At 44.3% G+C, this 25,073-nt stretch overlaps 1 long non-coding RNA gene across 1 annotated transcript; it reads right to left on the bottom strand.

Annotated features, from left to right (window-relative positions):
• Nucleotides 1–7,617: 7,617 nt before the first annotated feature.
• Nucleotides 7,618–24,811, bottom strand: LOC132819395 (uncharacterized). Its single transcript, XR_009645076.1, has 4 exons — nt 24,686–24,811; nt 15,314–15,406; nt 10,113–10,225; nt 7,618–7,778 (listed from the first exon to the last, which is right to left on the bottom strand). It is a non-coding gene; the product is annotated as an uncharacterized LOC132819395 (long non-coding RNA).
• Nucleotides 24,812–25,073: the final 262 nt, after the last annotated feature.

Here is a 25,073-nt window from a genome sequence, read left to right as displayed (position 1 = left end):
AACACCCACAAAGGCCAGACCCTGGAGGATGGAATCACCCAATGTGGAAATTGGGGCCTCGGGGATGGTAACCCCATCTTTTTTCGACCAAGGCCAATGCAGGGTAATATGATGGATTTTTCCCCATCTTTGAGCTCTGGCCACCAGCTTCATGTGGGACAAGGATGGACCTACTCACACACCCTCCCGGATTGTTGCAAATGGTTTGGAACGGGTGTGGGGGAAGGGGAGGTGGTGGCAGGAAACCTGTGGTAAGATAAAGTAACAAAAAAATTCAGCCCACGGATTTCCATGCAAGAGTTGTTTATTAATGAACAACGACCGAAAATCTGGCTATCCTTTACAATTCAAGGTCATCTCAGCCAATTGTGGCATTAGTATGCCTCTACTGAAATAACAAACTCAGCAGTGACCAGCAATCAGTGTTCCTTGGCTATATGGGATAGCAACTCATTTCACTAGCTAACCAGAACAGTTATTCACCAGTGTTACATTTTCAAAATATTTTCGTTGTCTCAGATTTTCCTTTCTTGTGAAAGAGAGTAGACTTTGGTTTAATTTAAATTGTTCTATTCTGTTGCTGCTGCTATATTCTCTTGTGGTTCAAGAAAACAGCAGCTCTTGATTAATGCTTTCTCAGCAGAGGACTCACAGCTTGTGTCTACATTCCAGTAAGTTTCTCATGATATTGTAAAGTAACAACAGTTACGAATGTTTCTTTTAACTCACCTGATAGTTAGATCTGTTGAAGTTTGGATTACTGGAATGATTTTTTAAAACCATACATTATTGACATTCTAATAAGCATAATTCTGTTTGTGAACTCACCAGTGAAAAGTCTCAATAAATTATTCCTTTCACTTGCTACATAAACCCATAATTCTTGCATTCATTAACTTATTATGGCTTTTACAATTCACTTGCCCATATATGTGTCATTGTAGGATCATTAGGTATTTCTGTGAAAAGCAGCAAATGATGAATTAAGTTAGTATGTGATCCATCTGTATTATCGCAGAGGTAAAGGCAAAACCACCACAGACTTACAGAACCATACGGCTGCTCTCTTACTGGACAGAGATGATTGGTAATGGTTTAACCTGAAGGTGACCATGTGTCTTGCAAAGGGAGGCGTCTAGAAGGAGAGCCGTTCATATCACTTCTATGAAGTGTTTTTCCAAATCCAGCTAGAGCACTGGGTAATGATATGGTCATTAGTTACGAAAATTATCCACTCTGCTTATTTTTGGAATGGAACCACCAATCATTAATGAACTCATGATATTCCCAAATATTACTGTATAGCCTGAGGAACAACAAATCTTTTAGCTTGTTCTGAAGAAGAGTCTTGAAATGCTCACTCTATTTCTCTGTCCACAGGTGCTACCTGACCTGCTGTTTTCTCTATGGTTGTTTGTTTCAGATTTCCAGCGTCTGCAGTAATTTGCCTTTATTCATTTAGTCTGAGTTCTTTGTCTCTCATCTCAGTGGCTTCTCTACTTTGCACATATTTCCTCATGAGAAAATCCTCAAAATGCCATGTTCTGTCATAAGACAAAATAGAGTGAGAAAAGGGTAATCAGTTCTCAGACCTATTCCTTTAATTAGTAATGTGCAGTCTATTTTAGCTCAGTTGGCTGGATGGTTGGTTTACGAAGCAGTGTGATGCTGACAGGGTCAGTTCAATTCCCATCACCAGCTGAAGTTACCATGAAGGACTCTGCTCTCAACTTCTCCCCTTGCCTTAGGTATGGTGGCCGTTGAAAATGTGTTGCTGGTTAAAGCACAGCAGGTTAGGCAGCATCCAAGGACGGCTGGAGGAGGAGCGCCTCATCTTCTGCCTGGAAACCCTCCAACCACAAGGGATGAACTCAGATTTCTCCAGTTTCCTCATTTCCCCTCCCCCCACCTTGTCTCAGTCGGTTCCCTCAACTCAGCACCATCCTCCTAACCTGCAATCTTCTTCCTAACCTCTCCGCCCCCACCCCACTCCGGCCTATCACCCTCACCTTGACCTCCTTCCACCTATCACATCTCCATCGCCCCTCCCCCAAGTCCCTCCTCCCTACCTTTTATCTTAGCCTGCTTGGCACACTCTCCTCATTCCTGATGAAGGGCTTATGCCCAAAATGTCGAATTTCCTATTCCTTGGATGCTGCCTAACCTGCTGTGCTTTAACCAGCAACACATTTTCAACTGTGATCTCCAGCATCTGCAGACCTCATTTTTTACCCTTAGGTATGGTGGCCCTTAGGTTAAGTCATCAGTTTTCTTTCTCTCTCTCTAAAGAATACAGTTCTAGGATCTGCTATGGCTATGGCTATTTGACTTGTCAATCTATGATATTTTGGGAAGATTGTTAGGAGGTTGACAGCAAATGGGAATTCCATCTTTTAAGTGACGATGCATTTTGCTTTTAGTCTTTAAAGTTTAGAATTTGGAAAGCTTTACTTACAGTCACAGTCTTCACATAAATCAAAAAAATATTGTTGTCATATTGATCTTATTTCATCCTGAACTCTGTCATCACTTGTGCACATTCAGAGTCTAACCTAATCTGTGGTAAAGCTGTAATATGGAATATAACTTTGAGCCTAACCACAGTTACTCCCATTAGTCCATGGAATCATGGATGGTAAATGTTGAGACATCCAAAAATGTTTGATAAAATATATAAAATGTATATTATTTAAACATCATTCAATGTGAAAATAATATAAATGGAAAGATACAATAAAGCAAGATTATACATCATGTTTGAGGAAGGTGGAGGAGAAGCAAGTTTAGAAAATTGAGTTCAATTACATTTTTTATTTATTCAGAGAATGTGATTTTTGGCAGGAGGAACCGTATTTATCGCCAATCCTTAATTGTCCTTGAGACAGTATTACGAATATAAGAAGCAGGAGGCAGAGTAGCTCATTCAGCTTCTCCAGCCTGCTCTGCCATTCAACAAGCTGATGGTGAGGCCCCAAGCCTCAACTCTTCTTTTGTCCAGCTCAGCATAGATGACAACTTGCTGCTATTTTTAAAAATCTATTCACTTACTCTTTAAGTTCTTCCAAGTATTCTAACCTCCACAATCTCTTGAGTGAGAATTCCAGATATTTGCTACCTTCTCATAGAATCCCGACAGCGTGAAAGCAGGCCATTTCGCTCGTCAAGTCTACATCAACCATCCAAAGAGCATCCCACCCAGGCATACCCTCCATATCCCTGTAATCCTGCATTTTCCGTGGCTAGTCCACCTAACCTGCACATCTTTGGACAGTGTGAGGAAACTAGAGCACCCAAAGGGAACCCATGCAGACACAGGGAGAATGTGCAAATCCTACATAGATTATCAGGGTGTAATCGAACCTGGGTCCTTTGCTATGTCAGGCAGCAGCGTTAACAACTGTGCCACCCTTTCGGGAAGATATTTCTTTGCATCTCAGTTTTAAATGAGTAACTTTGGAAAGCTTTGTCACTATGCTCCAACAGTTCAAGATTCTCCCACTAGTGGAAACATTTTCTCAACATTTACCCTGTCATGGCTCCACAGAACTTCATTTGTTTCAGTAAGGTCACCCCTTATTCTTCACATCTCTAATGAAAAGTATCTTAGCTGTTATTGATTAGTCATCCCAGGAATCAATCGAATGAATGAATGATTCAATTTAAAGTACAGGAAGCAAAACTGTACACCATACTCCAGGTGCGGCCTCAGCACACCTACTACAGTTGTAACAAGACTATCCTACTTTTAAAGTTTAACTCCTAGAAATAAAAGCCAACATTTTCCTTCTTAATTACTGTTGCACTTGCATGCTAACTTTTGTGTTTCATGCACAAGAACACTCCGAATCCTGGTGTTGCACATTTTTGGAGTCTCTATTCATTTAAAGAAGAATCTGCCTTTTGATTCTCTTACCGAAATGCATGCACCTCACACTTTCCTATATTAAACTCCATCTGCCAAGCTGATTCTAAATAATTCAGGCTCTACAATTAATCCTTGTTGCACTCCACAAGTTGCACCTTTCCAATCTGAAAAGACCCATTCATTAATCCTGACTTTGTGTCTTCTGTGTGTAAACCAATCCTCAATCCATGCTAATATATTATCCTCAGTACCGTGAACTCCTATCTTGTGCAATAATCTTTTGTGGGCACCTTCTTGAATGCCTTCTGAATGCACCCTTAATGAACTCCACTAGTTATATCCTCAAGAGCTCTAGAAAACTTTCCTTTTACAAAATCATGTTGACTTTGTTTGATTGCAGTAAGGTTCTCTAAACAGCCACAACCACCTGATGAAGGAGAGTGCTCCGAAAGCTAGTTCTTCCTATTAAATCTGTTGGACAATAATCTGGTGTCATGTGATTTTTAACTTTGTATACCCCAGTCCAACACCGGCATCTCCACTTTCCTGCTATTTCTTCCTGAATGATGGACTTGAACATTTTCCTGATGGGGAAATATATTTGGCTAACTGGTCTTTAGCTTCTTGCTTTCTGTCTCCCTGCCTTCTTAAAGGGATGGGTCGCACTAGTGGTTTTCCAATCTGCTGGAACTCTCCAGGATCCAGTAAGTTCTAGAACATTGTAACAATGCCTCCAATACTTCTGCAACTACTTCCAATAAAACCTTTGGATGCAAGCTATCAGATCCTGGTGACTTGTCTGTCTTTAGTCCCATAAGGTTGTCAAATACCTTGTCCCTCATAACAGAAACTGCAATACGATCTTTCCTCCCATTAGCGCTTATCTAATATCTTTGAAATGTTTATAGTGCTCTCCAACATGAAGAACAATGCAAAATATTGAGCTAACTTATCTGCCATTTATCTATTTTCCAATATCACCTAATTGCACATGCAACTGAGATTTCGATTGGATACTCTCCCTCGTTGCCTTTGTTAACCATGGGTGATGCATCCTTCATATTAACTTGCTTTGACCAGGATAAATTTTTGCTGAACATTATGAAATATTTGTTTAAATTAAAATCTACTATTACTTATCCACTGATTTTCCCTTTTGTCTATGTTCCAAGCTGGCTTTCGAGGACCCTGTCTTCATGAGTCTGCAACTGTCCTTACTGAAGTTGGGGACACTTGTTAAAACTTGGTTGCTCTCCTTAAAACTGAGTTTAAAATTCTCCCCGTGAGGATCCTTAATCTTATTAATCCTACCTGATTACACATTACTGGATCTAAAGTAGCCAAATCCTGAGTGTGTAACATACTGCTGGAAAAAGCAATCCCCGATGCTCTCTACAAATTCATTTTCTATATCACTCATGCCCAGCTGATTTATCCAGTCAATATGCAGCTTAAAATCACTTACAGCAGTTATAGTGTCCTCATTATATATATCCATTATTTCCTGATTTGTACTTTGTGAGGTGACTCTCAGGGGCCTATTGACAACTCCCACCATGACTTTTTATTCTGCTGCTCCTTATTTCTACCCAAACTAATTCCCCATGATGACTTATTGCACCTATATCATTACCAACCACCAGCATTGATATTTTCCCTTATTAACAAAGCTACCTACTTGCTTTTCCTTTTTATCTATTTTTCTGGCATGTTGAAAACTGAGATCCTAGTCACTGTCACCCAATAGCCACATTTCTGTAATAGCTATTAAGCAATTTTCATTTTTTTAACTAAATGCGCCAGACTCATTTCCAGACTTCTGCTGAAAAGCAGAAGTAACATTGTGTCAAAAAAATACCAATCACTAACCAAGAAAAGAGAATCTAACCATTGTTCCTTGCTATTCAATGGATTATAATCACTGCATCCCTCATGATCAACATTCTGTGCTTTATCATTGACCAGAAACTAAACTGGATCAGCTATATAAATAGGAGAAAGCGAAGACTGCAGATGCTGGAAATCAGAGTCGAGGGAGTGGAACTGGAAAAGCACAGCAGGTCAGGCAACATTTGAGGAGCAGGAGAATCAATGTTTTGGGCATAAGCCCTTCATCAGGAATGAGGCTTGTGGGCCGGGGGGTGGCTGAGAGATAAATGGGAGTGGGGTGTGGAGTTGGGGGGGGGGGGGCAAGAGAGCTGAGAATGCTGAGAAGGTGAGGGAGAAGGCGATAGGTCAGGGAGAAGAGTGGATAGATGGGAAAGGTGATGGATAGGTCATGAGGGTGGTACCGAGTTGGAGGCTTGGACAGGGATAATGTGAGGAGAGGGGAAATGAGGAAACTGGTGAAATCCACATTGATCCCATGTGTTTGCAGGGTCCCAAGGCATCAGATGGTAAAGGTTTGGCAATGGAAGAGGCATGTCCTTGGCGAAGAGGGAGGGGGCATTGAAGTGTTCAGCCAAGGGGTGGTGGGGTTGGTTGGTGCAGGTGTCCCAGAGATGTTTTCTGAAACAATTTGCAAGTAGACATCCTGTCTTCCTGATGTAGAGGAGACCACATCTAGTGCAATGGATACAGTAAATGACATATGAGCTATATAAATACAATGGCTACAAGAGCTGTCAGAAGATATGAAGCTTGCAGGGCCATGACGAACAAAATTTAGCATCTATGCCATTGTACTGACAATCCAGTCTTTCAATTCTTTGACTGTAAGGAAATGCCATTTATATCCATACTTACTGCAGTGGTGCTTATTTATATTATTGAAGCCCTCTTTTCTGGGTTTGTCAGATCTTTTTCATGGTAGCACAGGTCACTTCTGAGAACCTTACCATCTCTTTGAACGCAAGGTCATTCTGAAATTTGAAATACTTTTTTGAAGGCTGTTTTTTGTCATATATTTGTACGAAAATTAACCAGCTCTGGATAAACAGTGAATGGACATATCAATAACCTTCCACCCATTACAGAATTGGCATGTGTATCACTTCACTGTCACCAACTCAATGTTCTGGTGGACACCATTGTGGACACACCATCATGAAAGAATTGTAGTGGTTTTAGAAGAATGTCCAACAACATACTCATGTCAAGAGGTGATGGACCACAAAGTTGCCCCAAGCATTATCCAGATACCACAAGTAAATTTAAAAAGGTTCAGAGAGGTATATGAGGCAATGCTCCTTTAACAAAATAATGTGAATGACAATAATGATGAAAGCTAATTTTTAAAAGCACTTCAAATTTCCACTGTGATCCAAAATAGTCAAATAACATTTAGTATCCTTATTTTATCCTTGTTTAATTTCCTATGTGCTTGCAGCCAAACCACACGGCATTTTTTTTGGCTTCTGTAACCAGAGATAATCTTTGTGGGTTACTTTGCAATGTGCCTGACACTCTCACAATAAGCTGGGTGTACTCTGAACGTAACACTCAATGGATTTTCTTACAATTTTCCATACACCATCAAGTGCAAATATGGATGTGAGTGGTCTTTTTGTTCCTTCTATCAGGTATGTAGAAAAAGTGTCTTTGTCAATCTTTCAGACAATGTCATCAGGGCAAACAGCAGCCCAGTGCAGAGTAGACTGTTTTTTTTTCATAAATTAGGCAGATTCTCAATTGAACAATCACAGACAAAGTTCATGTGAAATAAGCATAAACCCAAATGACAATAGTCAGACACAGTGAGCAGGATTTTTTTTTGTGGTTAGGACATGAACGTCAGCACCAAGGTTGAAAATAATTTATTTTGAAGAGTTCATCTTTAGATTTTCCACAGGACTATTTTTGATTATCATGGTCTTCTGTTCCATTGTCGCTAACTCAGTTATTAGGTGATGCAGTCACATACTATCGATGTCTTCTGTATTTGTGTTAACATATAGAGGGTTTTGCAATCACACTGTTGCAAAATTAGAAGAATTAATTAGTAATCATCACTGCTTCATTAAAATTAAAGCACAATATACAATTAAAGCACTAATTTCCCTGACACCATGCTATTTTAAATGGCACAAGACAAAAGGCGCAAGTTAATCACAAGTGATATTTTAAAACATAATACACTTGCATGCACAAAAATTCAGCATCTTAAACACACTGGCTGTGGACTGGGGAGTCATGGCTCCATGTTTGTTTCTAACACTGTCTCTGCTACACAAGCCTGTATGACACTTTGTATCATGATAACTTGTAAATCCAAATCGTTTGAAAATGGATCAATATTAAATGATACAATTGACAAGTTATTCGCTATAAATTCACACATACAATTTTCGCCCAAATGGTAGTTCCTGAACTCATGCAGCGTTCGGTGAGAGGCAGCAAGTAATCTGAAAAGAATTAATTACTTCAGTTTTCCTGGTTCCCAGTTGGCTGGGTATTCCCTTTTTGAAATGTTTAAACTCCTCTCTCCCCTTTCCAGCTCTTTGCTTCTCTTTTGTCCCTTTCCCTTTTGCAGACTTGCTCTCCTTTTTGCAGACCATTTCTCCCATTGCACCTCCTCTCTCAAACTTGCAGCCTTGCTTCATTTCTGTCTCCCAGGCCTCCAACCTCACTCCCCAAACCATGACCACACCAGCCTCACTCCCTGACTCCTGGCCTCACCAACTCCACTTCCCATTCCCACCTTCCCCTAGTAACCTCGTTCTCCCTCCTTCCCTAGCCCAGTGCCTGGAGGTAGGATCTCATCTCCTACATTCCGCTGACCTTGTCTCAACCCATTCCCCCATCCAGTCTGTGCATCCCACAAACTCATCCTGTCAGCCTTGTCCCTGTTGATCTAGTTTTCCCCCTACCCCCAACTCTTTGGTGGTTTTGAGGTTGAGTTCACACACAAAACTCCTGTGTATCTTCAGTGTTGAACTTCACATCACATCGGTCCTCAGGCCCAATAAAATTTGCGTGCATCCAGCCAATGGGCATGTGTTACTGGATGGTTCAGGTTGTAGGTGGTTACCTGTGGCTGGAAGTCTAATAGAAGACCTTCCAACCCTGAGTGATCAACAGCCTCACTGTTGGAGGTAGGAACTTCTGGTGTTAGTAAGACAGGAAAGGCACTTCAATAGGGGCTGGAGGGACCACCCTCTGAAAATGTTTCTGAATTTAAAGTTGAAACTTATATACATCATAGCTGCGGACCTCCAATTTCAAGGGGTAACTCCACCATTGTGTGACTTATGGCTATTATAGTCCAACAGACATAGCTATTATGGAGGTTAAAAAAGGCATTTGAGACACTCGCCCAAGCTGCCTCACTGACCTGACTGGGATTCAGCTGTTGGGCCTGACCACTGACTGAGCAGCTCCCCAAGGCCCTCAATGTACACTTTAGGAGATTTTACTGGCTAGCTCCTGGTTGTGTGCGGTTCACTGTCATGCCCAGTGCCCCACCCTAAACATTCTCTATTTAAAAGTGTCCAGAAGGAAACAGGTAAATCATTCCACAAGGCCAATTTTATACCCGCGTACCACCCACCCCTTCTCCCCTCAACCATCTCCCAGGCAAATCAAAATTTGGGCCACACTACTATCCCCTACATCCTGATGTTTAAGTCATTTTTGGATTTTACCTGTTGAACCATTCCCTGTTAAGCACTGAACCAGCTTTCTCTGTGCAACAGTGAGACAAAACACTGAAAATTAGCACAATTTCTTCAACTTGATTGAAGGAATCCAGGTTCTGGGCTCCAATCATCAGCCATCAAGAAACAGTATAAAGCATTATTTGAATAACTGCAAGATTTGGCACATTGTTGTTGACAGTGGCAAAATTGTAAATATTTGTTGCACTGCTTTGCAGTGAAATAGAAGTCAGTTTATTGTGACAGCCATACAAAACACAGTGAAGTGTAAACAATTTATGCTGAAACACTTGTGCACCAATGGTAATCAGGTGACCTTTTCAAGTCAGACTGATGCCATTGATGACTACCATGCGTGCCATGAAACAAGCATTGATGCACTTAAATGACCTATTGGAGTCAAAGAACAGCCACAAATTCATGCAAGGTTAAGAGAAATCCATTCAAGCAAAGACTGCAACTTTGCAAGCAGTTACAAAAATTAACAAATAATGTATCTTTGTGAGCAAGGGCACACCTAAAGGAGCTGATCTACCACTCAATAATTATTAAAGACAGAGTGAGTCAACAGAACATTGTTTGTAAATTTTAATAGCATATTGGAGTCCTCTCCTAATCTGCATTTTAATTAGAATTTAACAAACTTTGTGTACCATTAGGTTCCAAGTGCTTCAGCCATATCTGGGTCAGATTACTATGTGCACTGTACGATGATGCTTTGAAGGTCCCAGCATCCAAACGGTAAGTTCCCCATGCCTGATGAGCACTACAGTTTAGGAAACAGAAATTTGTATTATTCATCTCTAAATTTGTTCAGGAAATGGTTGGATACTTTGATGGACATCTGTAGGTTCTTTATGCGTGAATAGGAATAGATTGAACTTCCCTTGTCATCCCTCTTGTATCAGGGTTAGTTTTCATATGTACACTGATGACAGCCAGTTCCTCATCAGACCACCTCTCTCAACTACTTCACTGTTGATAAATTATCAAATTGTTTATCCAATCTCCAGTGCTGCATTGAATCTCTAATTAAATATCGACCAAACCCTTTGTTTTGCTTTCTGCTCACAGCTCCATTCCCTATTTGCCAAATTTATCCTTCTCCCTGAAACTGTCTCAGACTAAACAAGATTGTTAGTAGCTTTGACAATGTTGTTGACCATGACAAAAGCTTTCCACTGTATATTTGCAACATATTTACATTTAAGGCAGCACAGTGGCTCAGTGGTTAGCACTGCTGCCTCACAGCGCCAGGGACCCAGGTTTGATTCTAGCCTTGGGCAATTGTCTGTATGGAGTTCGCATGATTTCTATGAACCAAGATGAACTATTTCCACCTCTGTAAGATTGCTCAACTTCACCCAGCCTCAGCTCATCCTTCTTGTCTTGATTACTCTCTTGAAGTCATCCAAAATTGTGTCACATCCTAATGCGCACCAATTTTCTTCCACTATGCTCAAAGACCTACATAGGCTCCTGACCAAGCTCTGTTTTGATTTAAAATTCTCTTTCAGTTTGCAAATTCCTTCAAGATCTTTCCCTCCCTCACTCTCTCTATCGCACGATCTCCTCCAGGCCCATAGACGGCCAAAATATCTACATGCATTGAATTCTGATTTCTTGAGCATCAAAGATTTTAACTAGGTCACAAGTGGTAGCTGTGCTTTCAGGTGCCTAGATTCCAAGCTCTGGAATTGAATCCCTACACCTCTCACGTAATTTTCCTCCTTTAAGATGTGCCTTAAAACCAACCTCTTTGACCCTTTGGTCAAACAGCATAGCATCTATTTGTATTGCTCAGCATCATATTTTGTTTTTATAAGAACATTGATGAATCACCTTGCAATGTTTTGTTGCATTAAGGACACTATATAAATGTTAATTCTTTTGATGGTGAAATGCCATTGTTTATTTGAAATGGAAGATATTAATGCTCTTCCAGCAATGCTGAAGATCAACTCCTTCACTAATTTGCTGTGTAAAGTACTGCTCTGTCTTATCATTGAAGCATATGAAGAGGTTATTATATGCAACGAGCAAAGAATGACCAAAGCCAGAGACAGTCTGTGGTATACCAGTTTCTCTCAAGCATTGCTTCTCCAATGATTAAGGACAGCTGTCTGAGCACACACCGGTGTGAGGTGTTTAATTAACTTTTTAAATATATTCACTCAACAAGTGGTACACAAAAGCATACACAACAAAGGTTTCCATAAACCTGATTTGCATTTCCTTATATTCTTAGCCCCCTTATTGTTAGGGCTCCACAGGTAGAATTTCCAAGCAAAGTGAAAAATTAAATAAATCACAGGCTTCTTTTCAGTATCATTAAACATTCCTCTGTGTTTGCACAATTAACTGATAAAGCTCCTAAAGCTTCGATGAAAAGACACAAAGTCTTGCACTGAGATCTTAATCTGCCCCAAGATGTGATTGAATATTTACTGCTTGTGTACAGTTGGATTAGTCTCTGCTAAGCTGCTGCTGTCCTGAAAGGGAGATGGGAGGAGGGGATGAAAGAGAAAAAAACAAAAGAGGCAATTAAAAACGCACAAAGCTGATTTTATTTCTCATTCCCTCAAATTGACAGATAAATGCCTTTAAAAAACACAAGAGATCCAGCTGCTGCACCATCTGTCTCATCATTGACGTGGTTGACAGGGCCCTGAGCCGAGTCTGACCCATCTCCCTCACTCCTGCCCTCATCCTTTTCCTTCCCTTCCATAACAGCAGCATGGCTTCCCGGTCCTAAATTACCATCCCACCAGCATCTACATGCAAAGGATCATTAGCCACCATTTCCATCACCCTCAGCAGTTTGCCATAAACAGACACATATTTCCCCCCTCCTCCCTTGTCAACATTCCATAGGAACCGTTCCCTCTGGGACATCTGGGACCATACCTCCTCCATTCCCAACACCTCCTCACACTCCCATGGCACTTTCCCATGAAATTGGCTATTTACTTCTCCCTCCTCAGTATCTTAGGCCCCAGACACATCTTCCAGGTAAAGCAGCCATCTACTTGCACTTCATTCAATCTAATCTACTGCATTCGCTGTTCACAATGTGGACTCCTCTACACTGGGGAGACAAAACACATTAAGTTCTGTCTAAAAATGGCCCCAAGCTTCCAGTTGCCTAACATTTCATCACACTATTGTGGTCCTGTGGCAATATTTCTGTTGCAAAACTGCTGCAGTGTTCCAGTGAGCATCAAAGCAAGCTCAAAGAACAACATCGTATTTTCCACTTCGGAATCCTGCAGCCTCTGAGATTCTCAACATTGAATTCAATAACTTTTAGAGGCAGATTCTGTCCTTCCATACTTTTTACCCACTCCTCCACCTAGAGCCTGTCATGACATGGCTTGGTTTCAGCACATCAAATCCATTCTCACCATTTCTCAGCTCTTATTATGACTTAGCCAGCTTCTCATCTGTCCTAGCTTGCTATCAATAATAGCTTCCTGAAGAAGGGCTCATGCCCGAAACGTCGATTCTCCTGCTCCTTGGATGCTGCCTGACCTGCGGCGCTTTTCCAGCAACACATTTTCAGCTCTGATCTCCAGCATCTGCAGTCCTCACTTTCTCCTACTATCAATAATCCCCTCATCTGTCTACCCCTTTCATGTCTCTCTCTTACTCGCTGGGCTCTCTCTCTCTCTCTCTCTGGGCTCAGTCTCCACTTACCATTCATCCCTCTCCCCACACTCTCCCAATTTCTCTTCAACATACAAATGGCTGTGCCATCACACTGACCCTCCTCTCCAATTTCCTCATGGTATGTCATTTCCCACAACTTTCCCATAGGCACAGTTCTTTCTTCTAAGCATATATGAAAATAGGTCTTTATTAAAGACACTAAGATCCTCTTCCACCTAGCCCCCATGGCACAACGTCTCCCCTCATCAATTAAACTCACTGTGAGTTCCTGGAGAACGTGGAACATTTTCCATATTTTGGGTGTCTTCCCTCGATGAAGACAGACATGGGCAACAAAGTGTTCATTGCCTCTAATGTATCATAGAGTCATAGAGTCATAGAGATGTACAGAATGGAAATAGACCCTTCGGTCCAACCCGTCCATGCTGACCAGATATCCCAACCCAATCTAGTCCCACCTGCCAGCACCCGCCCATATCCCTCCAAACCCTTTCTATTCATCCAAATGCCTCTTAAATGTTGCAACTGTACCAGCTTCCACCACATCCTCTGACAGCTCATTCCATACACGTACCACCCTCTGCATGAAAAAGTTGCCCCTTAGGTCTCTTTTATATCTTTCCCCTCTCACCCTAAACCTATGCCCTCTAGTTCTGGGCTCCCCGACCCCAGGGAGAAGACTTTGTATATTTATCCTATTTATCCATGCCCCTCATAATTTTGTAAACCTCTATAAGGTCACCTCTCAGCCTCTGACGCTCCAGGGAAAACAGCTCCAGCCTGTTCAGCCTCTCCCTGTAGCAGAGATCCCCCAACCCTGGCAACATCCTTGTAAATCTTTTCTGAACCCTTTCAAGTTTCACAACATCTTTCCGATAGGAAGGAGACCAGAATTGCACACAATATTTCAACAGTGGCCTAACCAATGTCCTGTACAGCCGCAATATGATCTCCCAACTTCTGTACACAATACTCTGACCAATAAAGGAAAGCATAGCAAACGCCTTCTTCATTATCCTATCCACCTGTGACTCCACTTTCAAGGAGCAATGAACCTGCACTCCAAGGTCTCTTTGTTCAGCAACACTCCCTAGGACCTTACTATTAAGTGTCTAAGTCCTGCTAAGATTTGCTTTCCCAAAATGCAGCACCTCACATTTATCTGAATTAAACTCCATCTGCCACGTTTCAGCCCATTGGCCCATCTGTCCAGATCCTGCTGTAATCTGAGGTAACCCTCTTTGCTGTCCACTACACCTCCAATTTTGGTGTCATCTGCAAACTTACTAACTGTACCCCTTATGCTCGCATCCAAATCATTTCTGTAAATGACAAAAAGTAGAGGGCCCAGCACCGATCCTTGTGGCACTCTACTGGTCACAGGTCTTCAGTCTGAAAAACTACCCTCCACCACCACCCTCTGTCTTCTACCTTTGAGCCAGTTCTGTATCCAAATAGCTAGTTCTCCCTGTATTCCATGAGATCTAACCTTGCTAATTAGTCTCCCATGGGGAACCTTGTCGAACGTCTTACTGAAGTCCATATAGATCACATTTCCTGCTCTGCCCTCATCAATCTTCTTTGTTACTTCCTCAAAAAACTCAATCAAATTTGTGAGACATGATTTCCCACGCACAAAGCCATGTTGACTATCCCGAATCAATCCTTGCCTTTCCAAATACATGTACATCCTATCCCTTAGGATTCCCTCCAACAACTTGCCCACCACCGAGGTCAGGCTCACCGGACTATAGTTCCCTGGCTTGTCTTTACCGCCCTTCTTAAACAGTGACAGCTCAGACATTGATTGAAAGATAAAGACAGTATTTAATTATCAGTATATCACACTCAAGGCTAAGATCATCGTTCACTGGACTGCAGTCATCCCCATGTTTTCTAAATGCTACATAGATGTGGACACTGTGGCAGGCACGCCAGGGTGATGGAGAAGCACAATTAGCTGCATCTTTAAATGATCCATCAAACCGGCTGGCATGAAAGGGCACCCTTTTGTAAGCCAGCACCACAAACTAGTTACTCAGAATCTATTCCACTGGGTGGACATGTCATTCCCGAAACAGCTGTTTTATCTAATACTCAGTCACAGCAGGAGACTTTCAGAAAGGCAGCAAAAATATTTTAAGGATGCCTACAAAGAACCTAAGAAAAAGTCAAACATACTCACCTGTCCCTGGATTGTGCCAAATCAGAACGGTGAAGCTTCATTTAGGCTAGAAAGGCTGAGTAGTTTACTCCTGCTCCTTGTTCATATGTTCTTCTAAAAAATTTAATGAATTACATTTAAATATCCATTTACATACATCCATTGCATTTCTATTTTAGCAGTGAGCTCAATTATTTCCTTAATAATTATATTAAGTTTCTCTGAGATCATTTTCCTTTCACATTTTTGTACTGGTTGTCCTTAGCTGTCTTTTTTAAGTGAAAACTGATTTTGTTGTAATTTAGGTGTCTGGAAGCTTTAACCATTATCCACGTTAGACTAATTGGTTCAGAGTTGCTTGGTTTAACTTCTTCTCCCTCAATGAACAAGGGTGTGATATTTTAATCCTCCAGTACTCAAATACAACTTCCATTTCCAGAGGTGATTGAAAGATTGTGGTCAAATCCTTTGCTATTTCCTGCCTTACTTCCTTTACTATTCAATGATGCTTTCCATCTGTATGTGGCACTGATTCACTTTAAGATTCAACAACCTTTTCACAAGTATTTTTTTAATCTATAGTAACCCCATTTCATTTACCTAAGTTCTTCTCTTTTAAATCAGGAAATGGAGTAAAGATGGGAACCTCAGGAAAATTAGGTGGTACTGAGCTGCAGTTGACAAGTCCCTGCTTCCTGATGGACTTCATATTATGGTCTTAAAAGGAGTGGTTCATTAGATTTTGATGCATTGGTTCACATTTTCCAAAATTCCTTCGATTTAGGGTAGGTTCCAATAGATTGGAAAATGGCGAATTCCTTTACTCAAAACACAGGGAGAAGGAAGGCAACTGCAGTTAACTTAACATCTGTCATAGGAAAAATGTTAGAAGCTATTGCTAAAGATGTTATAACTGGGCACTTAAATAAACTCAAGGTAATCAGGCAGAATCAACATTTTTTGGAGTCTTTGTAGTTTTTTAAAGAAGTAAGACATGCTGACAAAAGGGAACCAGTGGATGGAGAATTTGTCTACTGCCTTTGTCCTTCCAGATGGATAGTGTTCACGGACTTGGAAGGCACTGTCTAAAGATTTTGGCAAATTTCTTCAGTACATCTTGTAGATAGTACACACTAATGCTCCTCAACATCCGTGGTATAGAGAGTTTTTGCTTGTGGACCTGTTGTCGACCAAGCAACAGTCTTGTCACAGATGATGTTAAGCTTCTTGAGTGTTCTTGGAGTTGCACCCATCCAGGCAAGTCAGGTGTATTGCACCACATGCCTGAATCATGCCTTGTAGATGGTGGATAGGTTTTGGGATTCAGAAGGTGAGTTACTTCCTGCAGCGTTCCTAGCCTCTTACCTGTTTTTGTTATGACAGCATTAATATGTCAAGTCCAGTTGAATTTCTCATCAGTTGTAACCTCCAGAATGTTGATAGTGGGGGATTTAGTGGTGGTAATGCCAATGAATGTTAACAGGCGGTGGTTAGATGTCACTGCCTGACAGTTGTGCAGTGTAAATGTTATGTTCCACTTGTCTGCCCAAGCCTGGATATTATCCAGATCTTATTCCACTTCTGCTTCAGACTGCTTCAGTGTCTAAGGAGTCGCAAATGGTGCCAAACATTGTGCAATCATTAGTGAACATCCCACTTCTGACCTTATGATGGAGGGCAGGTCATTGATGAAGCAGTTGAAGATGGTTGAGCCTCTGACATACCCTGAGGTACTCCTATGGAGATGTCCAGGAGCAGAGATGATTGTCTTCCAACAACCACAACCATCTTCATAAGTGAAAGGTATGGCTCCAACCAGCAGAGAGTTTTCCCCCATATACCCATTGATTCCAGTTTTGCTCAGGCTCCTTAATGCCACACTTGGTCGAAGGCAGCCTTGATATCAAAGGCTGTCTCTCTCAGCTCATCTCTGGAATTCAGTTCTTTTGTCCATGTTTGAACCAAGGCTGTAATGAGATCAGAAGCTGATTGACCCTGGCAGAAACTAAACTGGGCTTCAGTGAGCAGGTTATTATGAGCAAGTGCTGCTTGATAGTACTGTTGATGACACCTTCCATCACTTTACTGATGATCAAGAGTAGACTGATGGGTTGTAGTTGACTGGACAGCATTTGTCCTACTCTTTATGTACAGAACATAGCTGGGCAATTTTCCATATTGTCAGGAAGATGCCAGTCTTGTAGTTGTACTGGAAGAGTAAAAAGTGAGGTCTGCAGATGCTGGAGATCAGAGCTGAAAATGTGTTGCTGGTTAAAGCGCAGCAGGTCAGGCAGCATCCAAGGAACAGGAAATTTGACATTTCGGGCACAAGCCCTTCATCAGGAATGAGGAAAGTATGTCCAGAAGGCTAAGATAAAAGGTAGGGAGGAGGGACTTGGGGGAGGGGCGATGGAGATGTGATAGGTGGAAGGAGGTCAAGGTGAGGGTGATAGGCCGGAGTGGGGTGGGGGCGGAGAGGTCAGGAAGAAAATTGCAGGTTAGGAGGGCGGTGCTGAGTTCGAGGGAATCGACTGAGACAAGGTGGGGGGAGGGGAAATGAGGAAACTGGAGAAATCTGAGTTCATCCCTTGTAGTTGGAGGGTTCCCAGGCGGAAGATGAGGCACTCTTCCTCCAACCGTCGAGTTGTTATGTTTTGGTGATGGAGGAGTCCAAGGACCTGCATGTCCTTGGTGGAGTGGGAGGGAGAGTTAAAGTGTTGAGCCACAGGGTGGTTGGGTTGGTTGGTCCAGGCGTCCCAGAGGTGTTCCCTGAAGCGTTCCGCAAGTAGGCGGCCCGTCTCCCCAATATAGAGGAGGCCACATCGGGTGCAGCGGATGCAATAGATGATGTGTGTGGAGGTGCAGGTGAATTTGTGGTGGATATGGAAGGATCCCTTGGGGCCTTGGAGAGAGGTAAGGGAGGAGGTGTGGGCACAAGTTTTGCATTTCCTGCGGTTGCAGGGGAAGGTACCCGGAGTAGAGGTTGGGTTGGTGGGGGGTGTGGACCTGACGAGGGAGTCACGAAGGGACTGGTCTTTGCGGAACGCTGATAGGGGAGGGGAGGGAAATATATCCCTGGTGGTGGGGTCCGTTTGGAGGTGGCGGAAATGACGGCGGATGATACGCTGTATACGGAGGTTGGTGGGGTGGTAGGTGAGAACCAGTGGCGTTCTGTCCTGGTGGCGGTTGGAGGGGCGGAGCTCAAGGGCGGAGGAGCGGGAAGTGGAGGAGATGCGGTGGAGGGCATCTCCCGGCAAGGCTGGGAGCTAGGACCTGGTGTGGGACTGGAGCTGGGAGTGGGGGCGGGGTTAGGGGCAGGGGCGGGGGGAATCTGCGGTCTTTGAAGAAGGAGGCCATCTGGACTGTACAGTATTGGAACTGGTCCTCCTGGGAGCAGATGCGGCGGAGACGAAGGAATTGGGAATATGGGATGGCGTTTTTACAGGGGGCAGGGTGGGAGGAGGTGTTGTCCAGGTAGCTGTGGGAGTCAGTCGGTTTATAGTAGATGTCTGTGTTGATTCGGTCGCCCGAGATCGAGATGGAAAGGTCTAGGAAGGGGAGGGAGGAGTCTGAGACAGTCCAGGTGAATTTGAGGTCGGGATGGAAGGTGTTGGTAAAGTTGATGAACTGTTCAACCTCCTCGTGGGAGCACGAGGCAGCGCCGCATGCCAACTTTCGTAACCCCGCCCCCGTGCCGACTTCTGTCACCACGCATAACCCCGCCCCTACGCCGACTTCCGTCACCACGTGTGACCCCGCCCCCACACCGAGCTTCGCCTCCACGTCTAACCCCGACCTTACGTCGATCTCCGTCCCCGCCCCTGCTCCTAACCCCGCCCCCACTGCCAGCTCCAGTCCCACACCAGGTCCTAGCTCCCAGTCTTGCCAGATCTTCACCATCCCTCCAGACCTCCCCCTCTCTGAGGATAAAAGATCAGTCCTCAGCAGAGGCCTCACCTTCATTCCCCTACGCCCTCGGATCAATGAGTTCAACACGCGGCGAGATATTGAACAATTCTTCTGCCGCCTTCGCCTCCGTGCCTACTTTTACAACCAAGACTCCCGACCACTCTCTGACGACCCCTTCTCCCGCCTCCAACACACCCCATCCACCTGGACACCCCGTGCTGGCCTCTTACCCGCCATCGATCTATTTATAGCCAACTGCCGCCGCTACATTAACCGACTCAATCTGTCCACCCCTCTTACCCACTCCAACCTCTCACCCTCAGAACGTACAGCCCTCCACTCCCTCCGCTCCAACCCCAACCTTACCATTAAACCGGCAGACAAGGGAGGCGCGGTAGTAGTTTGGCGCACCGACCTTTATACCGCTGTGGCCAAACGCCAGCTCACGGACGCCTCCTCCTATTGCCCCCTTGACCATGGCCCCACCTCCCACCACCAAACCATCATCTCCCAGACCATCCATAACCTCATCACCTCAGGGGATCTCCCATCCACCGCCTCCAACCTCATAGTTCCACAACCCCGTACCGCCCGTTTCTACCTCCTGCCCAAGATCCACAAACCTGACTGCCCCGGCCGACCCATTGTCTCAGCCTGCTCCTGCCCCACCGAACTCATCTCCGCGTACCTCGACACGGTTCTGTCCCCCTTAGTCCAAGAACTCCCCACCTACGTTCAGGACACCACCCACGCCCTCCACCTCGTCCATGATTTTCGCTTCCCCGGTCCCCAACGCCTTATCTTCACGATGGACATCCAGTCCCTGTACACCTCCATCCCCCATCACGAAGGACTCAAAGCCCTCCGCTTCTTCCTTTCCCGCCGCACCAACCAGTATCCTTCCACTGACACCCTCCTTCGACTGACTGAACTGGTCCTCACTCTGAACAACTTCTCTTTCCAATCCTCCCACTTCCTCCAAACTAAAGGAGTTGCCATGGGCACCCGCATGGGCCCCAGCTATGCCTGTCTCTTTGTAGGATATGTGGAACAGTCCATCTTCCGCAACTACACTGGCACCACCCCCCACCTTTTCCTCTGTTACATCGATGACTGTATCGGCGCTGCCTCGTGCTCCCACGAGGAGGTTGAACAGTTCATCAACTTTACCAACACCTTCCATCCCGACCTCAAATTCACCTGGGCTGTCTCAGACTCCTCCCTCCCCTTCCTAGACCTTTCCATCTCTATCTCGGGCGACCGAATCAACACAGACATCTACAATAAACCGACTGACTCCCACAGCTACCTGGACTACAGCTCCTCCCACCCTACCCCCTGTAAAAACGCCATCCCATATTCCCAATTCCTTCGTCTCCGCCGCATCTGCTCCCAGGAGGACCAGTTCCAATACCGTACAGTCCATATGGCCTCCTTCTTCAAAGACCGCAGATTCCCCCCTGACGTGATCGACGATGCCCTCCACCGCATCTCCTCCACTTCCCGCTCCTCCGCCCTTGAGCCCCGCCCCTCCAACCGCCACCAGGACAGAACGCCACTGGTTCTCACCTACCACCCCACCAACCTCCATATACAGCATATCATACGCCGTCATTTCCGCCACCTCCAAACGGACCCCACCACCAGGGATATATTTCCCTCCCCTCCCCTAACAGCGTTCCACAAAGACCAGTCCCTTCGTGACTCCCTCGTCAGGTCCACACCCCCCACCAACCCAACCTCTACTCCCGGCACCTTCCCCTGCAACCGCAGGAAATGCAAAACTTGTGCTCACACCTCCTCCCTTACCTCCTCTAAGGCCCCAAGGGATCCTTCCATATCCACCACAAATTCACCTGCACCTCCACACACATCATCTATTGCATCCGCTGCACCCGATGTGGCCTCCTCTATATTGGGGAGACGGGCCGCCTACTTGCGGAACGCTTCAGGGAACACCTCTGGGACGCCTGGACCAACCAACCCAACCACCCCGTGGCTCTACACTTTAACTCTCCCTCCCACTCCACCGAGGACATGCAGGTCCTTGGACTCCTCCATCGCCAAAACATAACAACACGACGGCTGGAGGAAGTGCGCCTCATCTTCCGCCTGGGAACCCTCCAACCACAAGGGATGAACTCAGATTTCTCCAGTTTCCTCATTTCCCCTCCCCCCACCTTGTCTCAGTCGATTCCCTCGAACTCAGCACCGCCCTCCTAACCTGCAATTTTCTTCCTGACCTCTCCGCCCCCACCCCACTCCAGCCTATCACCCTCACCTTGACCTCCTTCCACCTATCACATCTCCATCGCCCCTCCCCCAAGTCCCTCCTCCCTACCTTTTATCTTAGCCTGCTGGACACACTTTCCTCATTCCTGATGAAGGGCTTGTGCCCGAAACGTCGAATTTCCTGTTCCTTGGATGCTGCCTGACCTGCTGCGCTTTAACCAGCAACACATTGTCAGCTCAGTTGTACTGGAAGAGCTTGGCCAGGCACGTGGCAAATTCTGGAGGACAACTCTTCAATACTATTGACAGAATGTTGTCTTGGCCATAGGATTTGCAGCATCCAGTGTCTCCAGTCATTTCCTAATATTATTTAGAGTGAATTGAATTGGCGGAAGACTGGAATCTATAATACTGGGAACCACTGGAGGGGACCAAGATGGGTCATCCCCTCGATGCTTCTGGCTGAAGACTGATATAAACGCTTCAGCCTTACCTTCTGCACTGATGTGCTGTGCTCCCTCATCATTGAGGATGAGGTTACTTTTGGAGCATTCTCCTCCAGTGAGTTGTTTAATTGCCCATTATCATCCGCGACTAGATATGGCAGGACTGCAGGACTTAAATCTGATCCATTGGTTGTATCATTGATGCTTATGCAGTTTGGCAGACAAGTTGTCCTTTTCTCTTAGCTTCACCAGGTTGACACCTCATCTTCAGAGATGCTTGGTGCTGATCCTGACATGCACCCCCCTGCACTCTCCATTAATCAGGGTTGATCCACTGGCTTGATGGCAATGGTTGAGTGGAGGATATTCCAGATCATGAGGTTGCAAATTGTGTTGCAGGATGATTCTGCTGCTGTTGTTGGCCCACAGCACCTCCTAGATGCCCAGTCAAGTTGCTAAATCTGTTTGAAGCCTGTCACTTTTAGCATAGTGATAATGCCACACAACACGATAGAGGGTATTTGTCTCTACAGGGACTGTGCAGTGTTCACTCTTACTGATATTCTTTCTCTCATGGACAGATGCACCTGTAGCTGGTGGATTGGTAAGGGTGAGATTAAGTTTGCTTTTCCATCTAGTTGGTTCCCTCACCACCTACTGCTGACCCAGTCTTGCAGATACGTCCTTTAGGACCCAACCAACTCAATCATTACTGTTGCTGTTGAGCCACTCTTGTTGGTGGTCACTGAAATCTCCCACCTAGAGTACATCTTGCACCCTCAGTGATTCCTTCAAGTGTTGTTCAATGTGGAGGAGGACTGATTTATCAGCGGAGGGAAGATGGTGCATGGTAATCAGCAGGAGATTTCCTTGCTCTGAGACATGGGATCCAATGTTGAGGATTCCCAGGACAACTTTCTGCCAATTTTATGCCCCACTATGCCACCACCTCTGTCCTGCTTATGTGACAGGATATATCCAGAGATGATGATGTTGGTGTCTGCCAAATTGCCTGTAAGGTATGATTTTGTGACTGTGATTATATCAAGCTGATGTTTGACTATTCTGTGAGGCAGCTCTCCCAATGTTGGCACTAGCCCCAAATGTTTGTAAGGTGGACAGGACTACTTTTGCAGTTTCCGGTGCTCAGGTCCATGTCAGGTAGCCCATGTCAGTTTCATTTCTTTGTTGAGGCTATTTAAAGATGGTTAGAATTGAGGCATTTCAGAAGTGAGGATGGCAGATTTAGTTCCCTAAGTGAACCAGCTGAGTTTTCCCCCTGAAAATCAATAATGGTTTTGTCAATCATTAGATTCTTAATTCGAGATATTGAATTCAGATTCCACCGTGGTGGGATTTGAATCCAGGACATTGGCTGAGAAACTGGATTAATAGTCCAGAGATAATACGATGGCCTCCCCTAATGTGCGACAGTCGGTGAACATCCCCATTTCTGACCTTATGATGGAGGGAAGATGGTGAATAAAAACAAGTCTGATCTGTAATCAGTCCCAATATTTATTTAGGTGTAAGACTTGCCGCATTGTTGGTGCAGTCCACTCGCTCCACTTCACTGAAATAATAAAACATCTTCTCGCTGACGGTCAAATGTCTACTTCAAACGAAGCTCTGTCCGCTTCCCGAGCATTTCAACCTTTTTTGTTTTGCATTTGACTTGGGAAAGGTTACTTAAAGTCTTATTTGCCTGCAATATTACACAGATTCGGCGTCAAATCTCCATATTGTCCATCCCCACATCTTCCTGAGTCCATACACATACAAACGCCGCCTTTCCCAGACCAGAGCATTTTCAGCCCTGTTTACTGTTTGGGGTTTCAGATTGCCTACATCTGCAGTATTTTTGGTTTGCAAGCTGTACGTGAATGTTAACATTCACCTCACTGCAGAACTGGCAATGAAAGCTGCAAACCTGTCTAGACGGAATCAATCAGTATTCGCTCACTGTTTAGAGGCGCGAGAACCCAGTCTCAGGGAACCGGCCAATCTCAGCAATGACCTTCCAGTGATACCTGCTCAACCCACTGTCACACAGGAAGAGTCCAAGGAATGGTTTTGAAGGGACAGATTAGTGAAAAATCAGAAGAATCTTCAGATCTCCAATTATCCGTGAAGAATCGGCTGCTCATGTAAATTATTTTGAGGCGAATATATTTTGGACCCTAGCTTTTGACAGAAATTCCTGCACACTGTATTGTACAAGGCGGGACTTGTAAAAAAAAGGCAAGGGACAAACCCAACCAGGCTACAAGTTGCTATTGGGGTTGGAGCTGGAGCTGATAATGCATAGGTTATATAAAGAAAATGCATACAACCTGATGGTTTCACACACAGTCCGGAAGACTGCTGATGGAAAAACTGACAGTGACGAAAAACATGAACATAATCTTCCAATTATGCTCGGTAACTAGCCAAACAAATTTGTTGATGACTTCGAGATACTGCCTCAACGTCTGGTGCCCTTCCCGTTTACACAATGTCGTGCAATTGCATTTTTAATTTCGGCTTGAAATAATAAATATTAGACAAAGCCAGGGGCAGACATAACTTCAATTAAGGACCACACTTCAAGTCGCCCATCCTGTAAAGTAAATGATGTAAGACTAATGATGTTTGTTTGACAAGTACTACACTGGCTACAAAAAAATGCTGTTTTGGAGTAACTAGTTTTGGAAAAGGCAAAACGATGTGTTTAAACAAAGATTAAAACAATCGTATCCCACAACTGTTTTTACAACACGCTTCGAAGGTTCAATACAACAATTGGGAGATCTCCTCTTCACCTTACCTCACTTTCTGCCCCAGACTGCAACAGAAAACTACTTCCTAAAATCTCTCTGTGATATGCTGCCAACGGACCTCGCAATGTCATGAATTTTAACCGCAGTTTTATCCCGCAGCACATTAGCTTTTCGCTCATATCTCTCACAATAGCCATTTTCATCCACCGCTCTCCCAGTGGATCAGATCCGTGTGGATGGGCGTAACAGAATATTTCTAAACCAACACTTCTGACTGTTTCGATTGAAACGGAAAAGCAGTCAATGGAAAAGCTGGATCTTCGGCCCTCGGCCCTCGAGCCTGCCGCCTTTTTGGCTGTAATATGATCGTCTTTAATTATTGAAAGAAAACAATTATTTCATACAATTATTTAGAGTCGTTTTTCTCCCCGAAAT

Source organism: Hemiscyllium ocellatum, chromosome 10 (genome assembly GCF_020745735.1).
Source record: "Hemiscyllium ocellatum isolate sHemOce1 chromosome 10, sHemOce1.pat.X.cur, whole genome shotgun sequence".
Classification (NCBI taxonomy): Eukaryota; Metazoa; Chordata; class Chondrichthyes; order Orectolobiformes; family Hemiscylliidae; genus Hemiscyllium; species Hemiscyllium ocellatum.
Note: the sequence above shows the minus strand (reverse complement) of the source record. Positions and strands in the feature narration are given on the sequence as shown.